General features: G+C 33.8%; 1 pseudogene; it reads right to left on the bottom strand.

Annotated features, from left to right (window-relative positions):
* Positions 1-1,180: 1,180 nt before the first annotated feature.
* Positions 1,181-13,720, bottom strand: LOC114385928 (annotated as a pseudogene).
* Positions 13,721-20,488: the final 6,768 nt, after the last annotated feature.

Below are 20,488 nucleotides of genomic sequence, written 5' to 3'. Positions count from 1 at the left end.
GACATGAAAGTACTTTTAGAACTATAAGACTTCAACAAAGTGAGCTAAGACTAAGACTGTATCAAATATAAGTGGATCTTAAAGCTTCAAAGATACATACTAATTCCAGAGAAGAGAATGGGAACATGACTGATGACAAACTTTCCATTTTCACTCCCCTTTAATCCTGTCCATTCTGCATTTCTAAAGTTATAACTTACAACAAAGGCTTCTTTCAAGAAGTCACATAAGAGTCATGTTTTGTGGTTGACACAATAATCTATTTAGATGAGGAGCCTAACAAACCAATAATACAAGTTTAGCAAAATCTGAATCAAATTTATACATTTTTACAGGTGCAATGATGAAGTGAATTCAAGTTATTGACAGAAAAAAGAGAAGCATCACATGAAAACCAAGTGTCAATGCATATTCAAACAACTAAATATATATTAACCTTAATAATGGATACACAACTCCTAATTCCCTATTTAACCAATGTACAACAAACCCGAACACTAAACTATGCTTGATTAATTACATAAGGTTTTGATCATGTGTAATATGAATTATGCAGAATTCTACTCAACAATCGGCTTCAGGAGAAATCTCTGCTCAATTAGATTCACATGCATGCAAGATGTATGTTCTGACTCCGAAGAGCCCTTGATGAACAAGAGAAACCAAGATTCTATTTCCTAAGAGGATATTATACTATACATAAATAGGGACATTAATTTTCTATGAGAACTACCAGAATACATGTATATGTTGAATGCTATTGAGGTTCTATTTATATTTGTAATATGGGTGTTTTGACGCACATGCTATTGAGCTTCTATTTATAGTGAAATATAGTCCTCTCTATGCATGCCACAGTCATGGGCAACACCTATGCCTGTACATGCCTCCACTTTCATTATCCACTTCACTTCACTTCATTCAACAATTTTAATGTATTTTACTTTTGATTGTTTTGGGCAGCAAAACGGCTAAAGAAGGCAATTGGTAATATCGTGTACATAGAAGGCAATTCTTTTGAAGCTGCTGCTACAACTGCTGCTTCATATTTTAAATTATGAGTAATATTTCTTGTTCTATAAGTTGTATTTGGTTTGGACAAACTAGTGTCTATTATCTTTTTCTCTACATGATTCAAGATTTCAAGCAAGTTATTAGTAGCTATTATTAAAAGTAGGCTTTAGTTTTTGATGTGCTCTCTATTAGCCTGTTGGTATAAATGAAAGACTTCTACAACTATACAAGTAATGCTTACAAAAACAATTTCAAAGTATTTTTCGAATCAAAGATATAAATACCTGAGTTGGAGGCTTCAGGACAATTGACTTTCCAGCAATGAGCACAGGAGCACTTTTGGAAACAACAATGAACGCAGGATCAACAATGGCACCTATCACTCCTAGTGGAATCTGAAATGAAAGTAGGCCTTATAATCAATTAACATAGGTAATAAGTGAGACTGTTATGCATACAGGCAGAAGACAATGAGGTTGTTAAGCATAGTTGTAATATATGTTTTTTAAATCTGCTCCTAGTTACTTTCAATTAATATCTACTATTATCCCAAAACAATAAAAACAAAACATTTTGGCAATTCAGAAACCTAGTCACGAAATCTAAGTCCATGGATGAGTGCAAAGTGATGATAAGTAGGTTTCATTTGAATAGGGATGGCATGCTTAGCTTTGAAGGGTTCAGAATTATGATGAAGTGATTATGATGATCATGATGATGCTACATGCACATTGATTCTGGCACTAGCTAGCTTCATGTGCCTATATAGTTTGGTTAATTTGGTGGGTTTCAATTTGATTGATGATTTGTTTGTATGTACATTTTGCCTAATTTGAGGCTCACTTTCAGGCTCTCTAAGAATCTTTTGACTGGGATATTCTGATTTTCCTCCTAACAAATCCCAAAATGTTCACATTCAAAACCTTCCCTTCGTGGTTTGGATTGTAAATTTGGCTGCAAAAATTTGCAACATAAACAATGTCTATAAGAAGCAGATAAACAAAGATAACACCAATATACATATGTGAATGTCTATAACAGGTTATTGCTCACTTGTATGGGGTAACTTGGTTACCAAAGCCAAAACACAGAACGTGGTAGCAACGAGCAGTGCTGAAACAGAATAAAGAGCCATGGAAATCAACTTGGATATTGAGAGACACTTCATAAAAGAGAAGATAGATTATGGATCTATTTGTATGGCATTTATACCATGCAACAAGTAGTAAATATTAGCACCAAAGGATTCTTCACTGACCAAAACTTGAACTTAAATATTAGCACCAAAGGATTCTTCTGTTGTTGTTACTAAAATTGATTTTCTGCAGAATATAGAAAATATATTTACTAGATTGTGCTTGTAACGATTTTGCTAAGATTTTTGTCCAATGAGACATTTGTTATGTCATCTAACATAAAAACACCAAGATGATGATCAAATTAGGAGAGTAGTATAAATAGATCCATCAGTGTTACTATAATCTAATGTGTTACTATAATCTACTTTTGATTTAGTGATTTTTGTGAATTGTCCACTCTTTACTACTTGGTAGAGTTTAAGATGAAATAAATTGAGTGATCATAAACCACAAATCACATGGATCAATTAGTAAGGGGTTTTTCCAGCTTAATTAGTGATCTAAAATTCGAGGTCTAGGTGTGCAGTGAAGTTGAGTTGAAGATGCTAAAGGAAAGCTTTACTGCCGTAGATACCTGCAGTCTATGGAATTTAGATATTTCTTGATGGTAGAAGTCGATAACTAAATCAATTCATATGCTTAGACTATTTTGAAGAATAAGGTTGCTCAAACCTTGTGCAGAAATTATAATTGAAAGAATGGAGTTGGCAAAGAGTATTAGACTCTAAAATAATCATTTCATCATAAAGTCTCAAATACCATGTCAAGGATCAACTTATCTCAAAGGTTTAAGTTGTTAGGCGAGAGTTGATCCCTCTAATAATGGGAATGACATGATTTACCACAACGGAGGATCTTGGTCGGGTATCAGATTTTCACTGAAGTATGTTACAATTTTTGTATCTCCATTGTGGCATGATTTACTATGGCCTTTTCTGTTTTGGCACGGAGAGACTGTCATGAAACTATATTAGGCAAGTATTTTGAACAAATTGAATTCAATGAGAAATAGGATTAACTAGGAAAGAAATTGAAAATATAATCTTATGCCAAATCACACAAGATACCTTGAAGCATTTTAATGATACTTTCGATTGATATCTCCCTAATATAGCTTGATTTAACTCGGTAGGATGATTCTAAAATTGCATCAAATTGACCCATAAAACAGGTTTAATTAAATTCTAGAACCAGAAATCAATAATACTCGATTGGAAAGAAATGAAAAAGTTAATTAGTAGCTCGTTTTGATCTTGAGCTGCATCAAATGGATGTGAAAACGGCGTTCCTGAATAATCATCTATAAAGGTTATGAAGTATTTTGGACTATTTGCATCCATGTCTGCACAACATATGTTTGTATGTATGATTTCTAATAAATTAGAACTCTATGTAAGCATTTAAATTCCTAAACCATAAGCACCAATTAGCAACCAACGAGACACCTTGGCAGATTTCACGGAAAACCTAATGAATGGATGAAAAACCCAGCTTGAGGATCAGAACTTAGTGAACAAGGACTCAATACTAATTTGGATTTTTTTTTAAAAAAAGGTCCATTTCACCTAATCAATAATCCAAACAATTAAGGAGTATCTGAATAGAAAAATAAGGAAGATACCCATGAAACAGGGCTTTCCCTCATTGATTAATTTGGAAATAGGGATGAAGGCTAGGTTTATGATAGACTCACACCACAAATCACTAATAATAAATTTTGACTTCATACTCCATTGATGCCTGGCCAAGATCCTCCATTGTGATACCTCCATATGGTGTTTATTGGGTCACATCCAATGAGATTCAATGAGATTCATGATTGCAATGACTGATTACATACTGATTACATAATGATTTTTGTATCTAATATCACAGTGCCTACATAAGTGGTACAACTTTTATCTAGATGTGACAAGGTTAATTGAAGAACAAATTCAGGTGTTAGGCTATGTGCAAACTTCGAGTTCTATGACTTTTGTTTTGACATCTGTTTTGCTTATTAATTTATTTTCTACCTTTATAGTTTGTTCTTCCTACTTCATTTTAGAGTTATACTGAACCATACTCAGACAAGCTCCTTCCAGATTTGCTTCCTCAGGAGCAAGATGTTATACACTAGATCTAGATCTCAATGAGACATTGGTTCACTATATCTGGACACTTAGGCTTCAACTATAAGTTATGCCATGCTATGTACACTTTTTTTCACTCAAGTTCTTAACTGTTTAGCTTCCGCTTATGTGTTAGAGACTTATGTGGTATATCTTATTTTGTGTTTTAGCTACCAGTCTTTGTTTCTAGTGGATTGGATTAAACAGGTCTATTTGCAGGCCATATTCATACCATAAAACTGATAACATAAAGGAACATGGTATATTACAAGGTCAAATATCTAAGTGGGTGGCGCATATCTCAACTCTTAACACTTTTGGTTTAAGATAGTAAAGATAATCCAAAGTCCAATAATTGCTCACATTAAAAAAATAATAAGGAATCCAATATGATGCAAAGCAACAACAAACCAAAATTATCAATAATGAGACCCGATCAATAATTTGGCAAATGCAGATGTAGAGATGCTAATGTGTTGAATCTGAAATATAAGAGAGTACTACAAATGCTGAGAAAGATAGCATTGAATTAGACTTTAGAGCTTCAGATCAATCCACACCATCCTATGTAGCTTTATTCTCTCCCTGATATATTATTAGGTAGTTCGAAAGTAGTATTAAATTAAAAAAATATACAAAGAAAAATAATATTTAATTATAAAGAACCCAAACTATGTTTGAGGCTCAGAATGGAGACCCCATCCCATAACACTCAATCACAAGGACAACATGGACAATTCGAATACTAACATGAACAATGGCAGCAATAAACAATAACAAAGAGAACACTCAATTACATGATTGCATCAAATAATTTAAATGGCCACCCCAACAAACAAAAATTTCACTTTCAATGTCAAATCTAAAGAAAAGGATTATCAAAATGATTTAGAGATGATGTCAGAATACTAGCCAGAGACTCAAAATTCATAAGTACATTAATTAGCATATCTTGTACTTGTTAGAATATCACTCAACTTTAGTTATTTAGTTATGATTACAACTGATACTAACACTGTAGTCTACAGTTAGACGTTGATTAACTCATGTACTAAATGCCCTCATATTACATATATGCTTCTTTAGTTTTGTGACCATCTAGGGTTATGGGGTAGGGAATAAGTAAAACGAGAAAACGAGATAGAAGCAGTGACTAGCTAGGGTTGTGGGATAAAACGACAAAAAGAGTAAAGGGTTGTGGGATAAAATGACAAAATGAGTAGCTTTACAAACAAAGGACGTACCTCAATCGAAAGGGTGCTTCGGCAGTCGAGTTGTTAGCTTCGGCAGTTTGCGGCAAACACGAACTCCAAACAAATTTCCTTCTAAACCTTAAATCCATACAAATTTCAGTTAATCTTACATGTGAATTTTTTAAATTCAACCTAATAAAGAAATAAATCTTAGCACTTATCACCTGTGCCAGTGGAATAAAATTAGACATGTTTTATCATTCAAAAATTAGTCAAACAATGTTGAAAAACAAAGATTTCAAAACATTCGTCATTCTATTCTATGAAAATTATTCAATTCAAACCAAAAAAAAAAATAGAATGCAATATACGTCACAGAATAGCTGTAACATCCCATTTTTTTCGTAAATAAAATTTTAGAGAATAATGATATTTTATAATTAAATAAATAAAAAATACCTATAATAAAATAATGGTTTGAGAGAAAATAAAAAAGGGTATTTTATTATTCATTTGATGGAGAATAAAATAGAGTTTCTTTTTTATAAAATAATAAAAATAAATAAATAGAGTAAATAATAGGTTATGAATACCCCTAGCTATAAATAGAAAAATGCTAGGTCAGTTTTTAGACTGACTCCTCAGCCGTCTCATTCGCCTTTCAATTTCATTTTCCCTTCTAAACCTCTCTTTTCCCGTAGACCACCAAACATGTCTCAGAAAAATGACGATCTCAGACTCATTCACCGTTGGATCATCGTGAAATTTAAACAACATCTTCGCAACCAAATTCAGAGCATTCTCACCATTGTAAATTTTGATATAATGTCTGAGCTAAGAGAAATACCCCCCGCATTGTAGTCATTCACCGTTGGATTGTCGTGAAATTTGGGTATGTTGTTTAAAATTCGATTGCGCACACTTTCACCGTTGGGAATTGCGAGATAATATCTGTGGAGGGAGAAAAATGAATCGCATGAAAACAGTACAAGTGGAGACTTCAATCCCTTCTCCGTCTCTCTGACGTTTGGGAACTCTATCAGAGCAGTCAGAGGAAAAACTGGAGGAATCTCAGGAAACCGCTAGAGATGCCGTTGTCGCTATCGGAAGACACGTGAGTCCGCTTAGAGGTAAGCGATGAGTTTATCGCAATTGGGGGTTAGAATGAACATGTGTAGGGATCCTTATAGAACTAAATTTGGATTTATTTGGATTATTGAATTATAATTTTCTCTTTATGATTATAAATACAGTATTATTGTGTTCCATGTACCAATTGATGTCCTGATGAGAATTGATTGATAAACTTGAGTGCTCTTGATATCTTTGTGTTTAACCCATGAATTTGATTAATTGATTTTGATATAATTGTGAGAAACTATTTCAGGGGTTTTACACCTCATGTTGTGATAAAATCTTTTGTATAAATTGTTATGTTGAGGTTATAAAATGATGATTCAAACTATGGTTATGTGATAAATTGAACATGTGACGGATGATGAAATACATGTGTATTGAGATGAGATGTGTGTATTGAGTTGTGAGCTATGAACTGTGCAATCACACAATTATAAGACCGTTTAAGGGCGACGGGTATTGTGATGGGATCCACTATGGGAACCCAACGGGTTAAAATGACTTTGAAAACAATTGAGTAAATGTGTGTATTGCATAGTTCATAGGTAAAGTGTATATGATTCGTAAGGTGTGATAACATGTTAAATTGAGATTATATCATTGTGATTGGGATTAAGTGTATGTGATGAATTGAGTATGTATATGATTGAGATATATATGTGCATTGAGTTGTGAACTATGAATTGTACAATCACACGACCATAAGTCCCTTTATGGGCGACGAGTTAATGCTAAGTCCCTTTTAGGGCGACGGGTTGATTCTAAGTCCCTTTTTGGGCATCAAGTTAATGTTAAGTCCCTTTAAGGACGATGAGTTAATGATAAGACCCTTAAAAGGCGACGAGTTAAAATTATTTTGAGAACAATTGAGGAGTCGTGTGTTTTGTACAGTTCATAGATAGAGTTTGTGTGCTAAAATGTTTTCTGGGTTGGACCTGAATCAGGAGGGAGAGGCCCTGACGGACTCTTCGGAGTGTAGGCCTAGGGGGTCACACGGTTTGAGTGCTCCTTTAAACCTATGTTGATCCCATATAGTTGGAGCATTCTCGCAAAACACTGTGACCCTGACTGGTCTCCCTATGATATTACCTAGTGAGAGTGACTTGACTTGCTAGTGTGTGGTTTGTCTTGTCATGTACTCCTAGGCACCCGACGAGGTTTTTCACTGACATAGTACCACATTGCATATAGGCTTGAGTCTTAGCATAACTGTTGCATACGCTTGCTAATTGTTTATTATGAAATTGATGTGTTATTATGTCTTGATCGGAGTGCGTGATTCTTGTGTATTGTGATTGATGATTGAAAAGTGAATTTTGAATGACAAAGTGATGAAATAATGTGAGATATGCTAAGTAAATTGTATTTGGCTACTATATGTTGTCTTGTTTCTCTTTAGTAGTTAGGAATGTGATAGCCCACTCCTGGTTTGCTGCTTGTGTTTGGATCCTGTGATGATCTTAAACTTTGTGTTCGGGGGAGCATATGAATAGGTGGATGACTATGAAGAACCTCATGCTTGAGGACACTGGAACACAACGCTCTGATAGGATGTGACATTAGGATATAGGTTCTATATTAATTGTATGAAGCTTAGATGACCTTGTTTGAGTCGAGATGACCTTATTATTTATTTGGACAAGTTTGAATATGATGTAGAAGAAAGTGAATGTGAGCCTTTTATCCCTTTGAGAGGCTTGTATTTTAAAATGTTTTAAAAATACTTTTAATTAATATTTGAATTTTTATTCCTTTATTAGTATATATGTGAGGGGTAGAGGGTGTCACAATAGCCATAACACAACTAGACCAACATCATTGGTGAGAAGAGTAGCTTGGGTAGTTTATTGAGAATGTGAAGCATCTAAGTGTAACTGAAATCAATAGTTTTGGTAGCTTGAGCATTGGGTTTATGTGGCCTTGTGCTGGGTATGGGATGCACACAGAAAAAAAGCAGAGATAAATAAACAGAAGTAGCAACTTAGCATAAAAAACTATAAAACATGAACACCCACTAAAACTTAGCATACTTCTACCATCGTTCACACAGGTACAACAACCCACAAAAAACACAAAGTTGACCTACATACCTCGCAGAGAAAGCTTTGAGCTTTGAGCACCCACGAGTGTTTCAGCACCCTAGTACCTCACGGAAAAGTGACAAACACGAACTGTTTCAGCACCCTAGTACCTAGCAGAGGAGTGTATGTAGGGATTTCTTCGAGCCACAGTTCCAAGAGCAGTGTAGGGTTTTCTTCGAGTTTTCTTCAATAGGGGGTTTTGTGGGTTCGAGCGAGCGGTTTCCGGCAGTATTGAAAACAATGTGGGACAATGTGGGTGTCGAGCGAGCGGTTTTCGACAGATTTCAGGTGGAAGGAGAAAGAGAAGAGAGAGTGTAGGGTTTTCGAGCGCGCGGGTTATGAAATTTCAACGTTTTAACTTATAAACATAACAACATCGGTTTTTTAAGGATAACCGATGTTAATTGAATATAGTTAAGATCGGTTTTTAGAAAACCGATGTTAACATTAACTAGGTAACATCGGTTTTTTAAAAAATCAATGTTAAGATCAACACCTTAACATCGGTTTTGTCAAAACCGATGTTAACTCTATGAAATTAACATCGATTTTGCCAAAACCGATGTTAACACATTCATCTTAACATCATGTTAACATCGGTTATTTAAATAATCGATGTTAACATGAAGTAGTTAACATCAGTTTTTCTAAAACCGATGTTAAGTAACTCCATTTATTTACAAAAATGTCATCGCGCTTTCGTTAACATCAGTTTTTGCAATAATCGATATTAATTGAGCAATGTAGGAAACCTTTTTTCTAGTAGTGGCATAAATTAATTTTAACTCATGGAAAAAAGCTTAATTCATTTTACCTTCTTTTTTTTATTTTCTTCTATTAGAAGTGTTCGTCAAGAAATTTATCCAAATTATCAATTACTAACCTTCGAATCCAATTGCATTCGTGTTGCTTGTAGAACATCCTAAAGACATGGAATAATTTGTAGTGTCAATGCATTGCAGAAGTTGAAAAGACCAAACAAAATGTTAATGTGTGTTTTCAGATAATCAATACTAAAGCAGTTTGTGAAAAAGGTAAAAAAACAATTGGAAATAAATTTCTCTATACCAGCTTAGCTACTTACTTAGAAGAGTCCTTACTTAGTTACTTTCCCTGTTAAATTTTGGTTCATTAATATGCTCTATGGTTCTCTCCAAAACTTGTTCTATTTAATCTTGGAGATGTTTTAATTTCCTTGAGTAGTAATAACAGAAAATAAAGTTTCTCTTACTATAAGGAAAAGTGATTCCTTAATAACATAAATTAAAAAGTTTGGTTCCTTAATATTGTTTTGTTGCTTACCCATACAAAGGTGTTCATGTCAGCTATCTCGTGTTGTCCAGTCAAACGATGTTCGTTGCCTTCTCCGTAAGCTGCAATGTGCTCCTTGTGTCTCTTTTCCAACTTAGCAATTGCTGATGACTTCATAGCCACCATCGTTTCTCATGGACTTGGTACTGCAACATTATATATTATCCACTTGTCAAGCATCAAAGCAAAGCGATATTATGTAAATTTGTAACTAACCCATTGTTTTTAAGTAACCACAATTACCTGTAATAATTTGTGTGAGCACCAGCATCATTCCAATCACCCTGTTTTGTAAGAACATAACCAAAATGACACTAGTCAATTTCATCACACCAAATTCAATATTCATATATATATATATATATATATATATATATATATATATATATATATATATATATATTCAATATTAATTTATTTACTTAAATTTAATTTTAACCATGTTTTGATTATATATAAAATCAACGTGGCCTCAATTTTTGCATGCCACTGCACACAGAACAAAAGTTAAGAGAGAAAAATTGAAACTGGATGAGTATGAGATTATTCAACCTGAATTGGTTTAGGGTCAAAGGAAAGCACCACTCTTGCAATCTTGGTGATCCTCTGTTGACACAAACAGAGATATTAGCTGAAATGTTACTGGAAAAAAGAACTAGTCTTTCTCTCAAAATAAAAACAAATGGTGAGGAAGAACATGAAAGTAGCTAATCATGTACTAAGCACCACTCCATTTAATTAAGAGACATAAATCATTATCACTTGTGTCAATTGTTGTTGGTTTATATATATATATATATGTGTGAAAAAATGGATATGAAATACAAGGCTGAAGAATGATAAATATGAAGATTCTGACTTATATTTCAAGTTACCTGACCACCCATCATTTCTCCATTGATTCCACTTATGTTAATGCCCGCATAAATACATGCTTTGTAATGTGAGTCGACAATATCACGCCCGAAAGCCTGGTTAGCACCAATACCACAATAATATGGTCCCAGTTGATGAGCATGGGAAAAAAATATACAATACATGTAAAACAATAAGTAAAAAATAAAACAAAAAAATGAATTGCATAATAAGTCACAACATTGACAAGTCAGCCATAAAAAAGATTAATATGATTAAATTAGTTGGAAAAGTTAATAGCCTTTCATAATATATATATATATATATATATATATATATATATATATATATATATATATATATATATATATATATATTCAATAAAATGTATACAACTATAAATTATTAATTAAAGCTTAATAATTTTAAAATTGAAGAAATATAAAAAGATTGAAGAAAAAAAATCACTTGTAGCCCAGGAAAACCACCAAGAGGCCATCCTAGAAGCCATTGGACATCTTTTTGCAACAAGGTGTATTCTTGCTCTAGGCCATACCTGTTTGAAAATCATGCAGTAACTTTTAGTTGAGGAAAAAGGAAGAAAATCATGGTATAAGAAAAAGGTCATTAGAAATTGCAAGGAAGCAACTGTAGAAACTATACCAGGGTTCTTCAGCAGTAACTTTTAGTTACCAGCCAAATAAATAAAGCTGAAATAAATACGTACTTTTCTCGTACTCTTCTAGAATTTGTAAATAGTTTAAGTTCTACAGTGTAAAATAACTTGAAAATTTTCCTATTGTATAGAACCTAATGTAAAACGCACAAAGCACTAATATTAATTAAAAAGTTTGAGAAAATATAAAACGAAATTTGAGGAAAATCAGTTATTAGTGTGTTCTACGCGAGAATCATTTCATAGAAAGATACCATTTTTCTCTTCTTTTCTTTTTTTTTTTAAAAAAAAAGAGAGAATTCTATGGAGACCTTATCTAAATGAAGTTGGCTTGGTTACTCCATTGAAAAATTTCTTGAAACTAAACGGATTTTTTCAATAATCTTTAAACAGTAAAACTGTTTAAAAATTCCAAAATAAATGAAAATTTCATCTTTTACTTTTGGTTACAAAAAGGTGAAGTAAACTACCCTTCCTTTGCTCCTCATATCCATGCCAGATCCACCAACCCTATCATAGTGAAAATAAAAAGGAGTAAGTGTTGATTAAGTATGGAGAAAACAATTGAAAAATAAGTTAGCAAATAGGTAAGCATACAATTGAATTAGACATGAAGCAGAGCAAGAAGTTAAAGATAACCTGGAATCAAAAATCAAAATGCACATTGGACTCTGCACTGAATGAAAAACAAACACACACACACAAGCTAAAAAAAATACAACAAAAAAAAACAGGGGAAACAGAGTAGTACAGAGACTATAAGGTAAGAGAGCGTTGTGATCGATCAAACAGAAGATGAACAAAAATAAAACACACCTATTAAAAGTATCGTTCCATCACACATATTACATATATCCATGCGTATTGGAACAAATAGAAGCATGTAGCATTGTAATTCTTGTTTTCACGTGTAGAGAAAATAGAGGAAAAACGAAGGGAGATAGAGACCCTAACCATATGTACTCAACGATCACTTTATCTGCCCCTAAACGGTGTCATGGAGTTCAAAGCAAACGGGAAACAAAAATTGCTAAACGACGTCGCATGGCATTTCACTGTAACCCTTCGAGGGAAGAGAAGACGCTTTCGGCATTGGACGGTGGCACCGATGAGGGATGACATGGCGTGCAACGTGAGAGCAATTGGTGGAGCTTGGAGCATCCTGAACTGCAACTGCAATATGACATCGTTTAACAAGCAAAACACAATTACGTTATTGAAAGGATAGTCAAAATAATTAAATTAGAAAGTTAAAGGGAAAATTGAAGAGAGAGACCATGAAGTGGCCAAGAGAGAGTGGGTTTGAGGAAGGAATGGAGGAGGAGGAGATGGTTGTGGAGAAGAAGGTTTTGTGAAGTATTGGCGGATCTGTGTGTGGCGCTTACGGCCCGATGTCCTTGTAGCTGACATAGCGGAGCACCACATCCCCATAGAGGTGCACCTCTGTGAAGCTGGTGCGACTGTCGAGGAGAACCAGTGGTGACACCGGCTCGGCTCCTTTTACAACACTGGCGTTGAAGGCGGCTTTCGCGTCGGGAACTTCCAAGGCAATGGCGCGGACAAGTAACCATCAAAGTAGCCGAGACCAGTAGCTACCTCTTCGACTTCCTCTTCGTGGCACAGGACAAAGAGAGTGATGAAGAATTTAGGGTTTTAATTTAGACTAAAGGAGAGTGATTATTAAAATAAGGGTAGGATTGAGAGAGGCGGTTGACATTCCCTCTCACATTCTACGTCGGTTCTACAAGAACCGATGTTGTAATGCATTTTCAAAGACGAGTTATGTAACATTCCATTTTTTTTCATATATAAAATTTTAGAGAATAATGATGTTTTATAATTAAATAAATAAAGAAAAATAGTTATAATAAAATAATTTTTTGAGAGAAAATAAGAAGGGTATTTTATTATTCATTTGATGGAGAATAAAATAGAGTTTCTCTTTTTATAAAATAATAAAAATAAATAAATAAAGTAAATAATAGGTCGTGAATACCCCTAGTTATAAATAGCGACATGCTAGGTCAGTTTTCAGACTGACTTGTTAGCCTCCTCTGCCTACCAATTTCATTTTTTCTCTCTTCCTCTCCCAAAACCCTCTCTTTTTCCCGCATGCCATCAAACCTGTCTTAGAAAAATGACGATCTCGGACTCATTCACCGTTGGATCGTTGTGAAATTTAAACAGCATGTTTGTAACCCATTTCTGAGCATTCTAACCGTTGGGAATTTTGCTATCACGTTTGAGATAAGATAAATACCCCTCGCATTGTAGCATTTTGCTTTCCCACAAAAACCCAGAGCTGTCTTGGTAAAACTACAATCCCGGTTTCGTTAACCGTTGGATTGTCGTAAAATTTGGATATGTTGTTCGAAATTCAGTTGCACAGGCTTTGACCGTGGGGATTTGTGATATAATGTTCGTGGAGTGAGAAAAAGGAATTGCATGAAGATATTCCAAATGGAGGCTTTAATCCTTTCTCCGTTTCTCTGACATTTGAGAACTCTATCGGAGCAGTCGGATGAAAAACTGGAGGAATCTTAGGCAACCGTTAGAGATGACGCTATCGCCATGGGAAGACACGTGAGTCCGCTTAGAGGTAAAGGATGAGTTATTTACAATTAGGAATTTGTGAGAACATGTGTAGGGATCCTTAGAGATATCAATTGGAATGGGTTTTGGGGTGTTTTTGCAATTTTCATTTTATTCTTATAATTATTACAGTGAATTATATATGTTTGACAGACCAATTTTTGTGAAATTGATATGCTATTGTGTTGAGCATGAACCCTATAAATCGAGTACTTTTTCTAATTAATATGAATTGATGAAATAAAGTAAGGAGAAATTTAGAGAGAGATATTGATTTTGTATTTTCTCTTTTTCTTGTTGTTTAGGTTTTTATATATAATTTAAAAAATTAATATCATAATTGAAACTGACCAAAGTGTTCATATAACTATTTAGAATTTGTGCATTGAAAGCTTACTTTGAAATTTATGATTTAATATGATGTATGCTAGTTTATAGATATAGAGGTAGCTATTTATATTAATAATTTATGTAAATAATATTGTAGAGTGTTATAGTATGATTCCAAAAATTATTAAGTGTTGGAGTTTGAGAATATTATGGTTAAGTTTCATGAACATGTGTATGTTGTACCTTATGAATATCATTGGGAATGTTATGAGATGGTTGATGTGATGTTAAACTGTGGACATGATATTCAATTGTGAATAAGTGGATGTGTTAACACTTGATGTTACATTAATTATATCGTGAGCTATGAATTATACAATAACCCGACCAGTGTTTATGCGCAGTGTTAAAGAGAAAGTGTAGGTTCCTAGTTAGGAACCAGTGTTAAATTGTAGTGCAATTGTGTTAAACATGTTTGAAACATGAGTGTGAGGTCGTGGTATTGTATAATTCATGAGCAGTGCTTATAAATGAAATATGTGATGAATTATGGAATAATATGTTACCTTGAGATTATAATATTGTTATTGAGATTGAGTAAAAGTGTAAAGTAGAACAAGTGTTGAATTGTGAAATACGTGAAAACATGTGATGATGGATTGCGACATTATGAGATGTGAAATTGTGAATGAGTTTTGGTTGTGAACAAGTGTGTGATTAACGCTTGATGTGACATTATTTGTGTTGTAAGCTATGAATTGTACAATAACCCGACCAGTGTTATCTTGAGAAAAGTGTAAATGCGCAGTGTTAAAGAGAAAGTGTAGGTTTCCTATTTAGGAACCAGTGTTAAAGAGAAAGTGTAGGTTCCTATTTAGGAACTAGTGTTAAATTGTAGCGCAATATGTTGTATGTGCTTAAGACACGAGTGTGAGGTCGTGGGTATTGTATAATTCACTAGCAGTGTCTGTGTGCTAAAATGATTTTAGGGGTTGGACCTGAATCAGGAGGGAGAGGCCCTGACGGACTCTTCGGAGTGTAGGCCTTGGGGGTCACCGAGTTTGAGTGCTCCTTTAAGCCTATGTTGATCCCATATGGTTGGAGCATTCTCGCAAAACATCGTGACCCTATGATCTTACTTAGTGAGAGTGACCTGACAAACCCATGGTGTGGTGTGTCTTGTTATGTACTTCTAAGCGCCCCATGGTGGTTTTTCACTGACATGGTACCACATTGCATATAGGATTGAATCTTAGCATAACTGTTGCATATGCTTGCTAATTGATGTGTTATTATATCTTGATCGAAGTGTGGGATTCTTGTGTAATGTGATTGATGATTGAAAAATGAATTTTGAATGACGAAGTGGTGAAGTTACGTGAGCTATGTTTAAGCAAGTGGTATCTCATTTATATAATATGTATATTTAATTGTGTTGTTTCTCTATTAGCTAGGAATGTGATAACTCACTCCCTGTGTGTTGTTGTGTTTGGATCTTGTGATGATCTTGAACTTGTGTTCAGGGGAGTAGATGAATAGGTGGATGACTATGAAGAACCTCATGCTAGAGGACATGGGAACACAATGCTCTGATAGGATGTGACATTAGAATATAGGTTCTATATTAATTGTATGAAGCTTAGACGACCTTGTTTGAGTCGAGAATACTTTATTATTTATTTGGCCAAGTTTGAATATGATGTAAAAGAAAATGAATGTGAGCCTTTTTCCCCTTTGAAAGACTTGTAAAAAAATGTTTTAAAAAATACTTTTAATTAATATTTGAATTTTTTTTCCTTATTAGTATATATGTGAAGGGTAGAGGGTGTCACAGGTTATCAAAACCATCTTAAAAGTTTCCAATAATTTACAAAAATGTCACCACTTTACTTACGACATCGGTTTTTATACAACCGTCGTAAAACCTGCATCATAGAATACTATTTTTGTGGTAGTGTGTATGAGGTTTATGTTATGACACCCTCTACCCTTACAATTATAACTAACTAATTAAATAAATCATAAAAATTTAATTAAAAGATAATAAACACATAATAATAAAAGAAGGAAAAAAAAACATGCAAAATTAATTAATAATTTTTCTTTTTAAACACATTTAATTTAATCAATTCAAAAGGATAAAGGTTCACATCCACTTAGTGAAAACATAATAGAATATTATTTTTTTTAATAAAAGATAAGATTATCCCGGCTCAAAACAAGGTCGTCCACTCTAAATAAATAATAAAAAGAAACTAAAGTAGAAAAGTATAACACAATTATATCATTCAGTAAATCATAATCCCTATCACAGACTAAGTCTCTCCATCTCTAGCATGTGACTCATCATATGAAGGCTCACCTAAAACAAAGTGGCAATCAGCCCAAACACAAACACACACCGGGAGTTAGTTATCACATTCGTATATAATAAAACATTAGAGCATGTGAAACATATAATACTTAAAGCTGAATGTATATAAATAACATTACTACACAAAATCGCACACATTATTCACACCCATTCAAGTTTATACCCTCCATAAAATAACATCAACCACAATTGTTAACTCAATGAAATTCAAACACAAGCGTTATGCAACAATTATACTAAGACTCAAGCCTATATGCAATGTGGTACCATGTCAGTGAAAAACAACACTGGGGCGCTTAGGAGTACATGACAAAGCACACCACACAATGGGTATACTCGGTCACTCTCACTAAGTAACATCATAAGGTGACCAGTCAGGGTTACTCTGTTTTGCAAGAATGCCCCAACCACATGGGATCAACATGGGCTTAAAGAGACACTCAAACCGAGTATCTTTACCCCCAAGGCCTAGATTCCGAAGAATCCGTTTGGGCCTCACCTTCCTGATTCAGGTCCAACCCCTAAAATATTTTCTTTTTTTGCACGCAGACACTGTTTATGAGTTATATAATACCCACGACCTCACACTTATATTTCAAACATATTTAACACATTGCGCTATAGTTTAACCCTTCAGGATCCTAACTAGGAATCCTATAATTTCCTTTAACTCTGCGCATAAAAGTTCTCTCAAGGTAAACACTGGTCGGGTTACTATATAACTCATAACTCACATGACAAGTAATATCACTACAAATATCAATCACACACTCATTCACAACCATATTTCATGTCCAGAGTTTAACATTTCACACTTTAACTAATTCCAAAATATACTCAACAATTAAATAACAATATATCATAACAATAACAACATACAATATTTAACTTCAAGGCTTATAAACAAATAACTATAAAATACACGTAATATATATATATATATATATATATATATATATATATATATATATATATATATATAACATATAAAAAGTATTAACTATATATTAATATAAAATAATCACAATAATATCAAATATATCATTAAGTAAATACAAATTATATATAACAATAAAATATATACTCTTATTGATATCTATGAACAACATGTATACCTATATTCTAAATATATTTCAACTAAGTTATCAACATCAAGAAAATACCTAATTACAATGTGAATACAACTTTAGTTAATTTCTTTAAATTATTTTAGCCAGTTCAATTATCCAACAATCCCTACGCATATGAATTTCATGACAATCCCTACACATATGAATTTCATGACGAGAAATCACTCACATGAAATAAAATATAAAGTTTGTAAAAAAACAGTATCAATATATATGTACACGTATACACTGCGGTGTGAAAAAAAAAATAAAAAAAAATAAAAAGAACAAGATTGAAAGGCCAACATATCTGGTATAAACAAAATCACCACCACACAATTTTTATGCTAATTATAAAGAATTCTAATTTCTAAGGTACGCACCTAACACAGGAACACATCAATTCTACAACAAACTCACAACAGAACACATCAATTCTACAACAAACTCGCAACAGAACACCAATTGGTTCATCAAACACACTCAATCCGCGATTAAACATGAAAACATAATTAAATTCATAAACACCCCAAAATAACCCAAAAATTGATCCTCTAGGGATCCCTACACATGTTCATTCTAATCCCCAAGCGTGAGTAACTCATCCCTTACCTCGAGGTAGTCGCTTAAATGTTCTCTGTTAGCAATGGTGGCGTCTCTGGTGCTCTCTAGAGCTCCTCCTCTGATTGCTCTGTTAGGGTTCTTGTGCGTCAGAAAAGAAGAAAGGAACAAAATGTGTTTTCCAAAAAGCTGCTCTAGGTTAACATTTGGCTTATATAGTGGGAATTTATGACCTAATAATTTTTATTTTATTTTTTCTTATTTACTTATGTATTAATTTATTAATTTATTATTTTCTTATTTACTTATTAAAGTTACGACTGTTACATATGTTGCCTGAAGAGCTACGAAATGTGAACCCAGGCATGAATTTATATGTATGCATGTGGAATGTTATTGCTTGTGATGTTGAGATGAGATGATGTTGATGTTGATGTTGATGATGTTATTGTGATGATATAAGTTGTGTATGTACATGGGGGTGTGGTGATCATGTTGATATCCCTAGAGGGGGAAATAGAGTGTTTTAAAGAGTTTTAAGCATTCCTGGATAGAGAAGGGGATGACTTAGAATCTTTAACTATCCATGGTTAGTGCATTGATGATGCTCATGTTTCATACTTCATATTGCATGGAAATAGTACAAACTTTGTCACTAAGTACTCGTAGTTTTTTATGAGAAAAAATACTTGTACTTGGGGGCATGTCACTCAATTTGGAACTTCCTTGAGACTCAGGTTGATCAGCATGGGGGGGGGGGGGGGAGAGTTGCGTGTGCACGATAGGGTGACCTCGACACTTGCTGCCTAGTTTTCATAAGTGAGAGTGGCATGTGGACACGCTTAGGCTATTTCCTCATAAATGATACCACATTGCATTTTAGAGTTGATTCAGGTACATGCATCATTCTGAGCATATATGATTTGAATTATGGAAAATTTGATGACTAGTTTGTTAAGTGTACATTGAATTGATGGGTTATTAAGAATGATCGTGGTCATTATTATTGTTTTCTTGTTAATCATTGTCTTTTGGTGTTTGTTGATCTTTTATAATATTCTCACATTTGCAATTTTTATACCGTGTGATTGGTGTCTGTGATGATCTCGAACTTTTGTTTGTGGAAGCAGATGAGTAGCAGTAGGTGACTTGGAGGGAAGTCATTTGTTGGAGCTGTCAAGCTGACCTGATAACATTGGAATTTATTTTGGGGGAGAGTTGTGTTTTGTTATGAACTCTTCCTTAGTTAGTTCCTTGAATTTTTTTGATTGTGCATGTAAGTCCCAAGTTTAGGTATATGAAAAAAAATCTGAATTATTTTCTGACATTTGAAATATGTGTAGTGGTGTATTATATATATATATATATATATATATATATATATATATATATATATATGAAACATGTTCACGTGTTTGTGAGTTGTTTGATGAATGTACATCGCGAAAAGTTTACCATCATTCTCACAATCAAATTAATGGAGTTTTCACTTAAAAATTGAAATGTCACATTTTATAGTATGTGATATCGTAGCGAAGAGGCGGGTCGTTACAGTGTGCTTGGAGAATTGAGCAGAGAATTGTTCCTCATGGGTTTTGGTGAGACTCACCAAGGGTGGACCTTGGGCACGATGAACCTGTGGAGCTTCGACCATGGATGTACCTTTCTTGGAGACAAAAAAAATGAAAATAAAAGGATGCAGATTTTCATTCAATGTATTTGATTGAGTACAAATTCCTTTAGTTATCCCAAATGTGCCTCACTTAAACTTCTAAAGCCAAAACCATGATTTTTCTTTTTTGGGAAAAGAATACTTGAGTGGGAAAAAGAGTGCAACATCTAGTTTTACATCAAGTCTATTGAAGTAGAACTTCAGCTGGGTGGCATTCCATGTTCTTGGAATTTCTTTGCCATCTAGTTCGTGTAGTATGTACGCTCTATTGTCTAGGCTTGTTGTGACCCTGAATGGGCCATCCCAGTTGGGACCAAGCATTCTTGCCCAGGG

This window comes from Glycine soja, chromosome 15 (genome assembly GCF_004193775.1).
Source record: "Glycine soja cultivar W05 chromosome 15, ASM419377v2, whole genome shotgun sequence".
Lineage (NCBI taxonomy): Eukaryota > Viridiplantae > Streptophyta > Magnoliopsida > Fabales > Fabaceae > Glycine > Glycine soja.
Note: the sequence above shows the minus strand (reverse complement) of the source record. Positions and strands in the feature narration are given on the sequence as shown.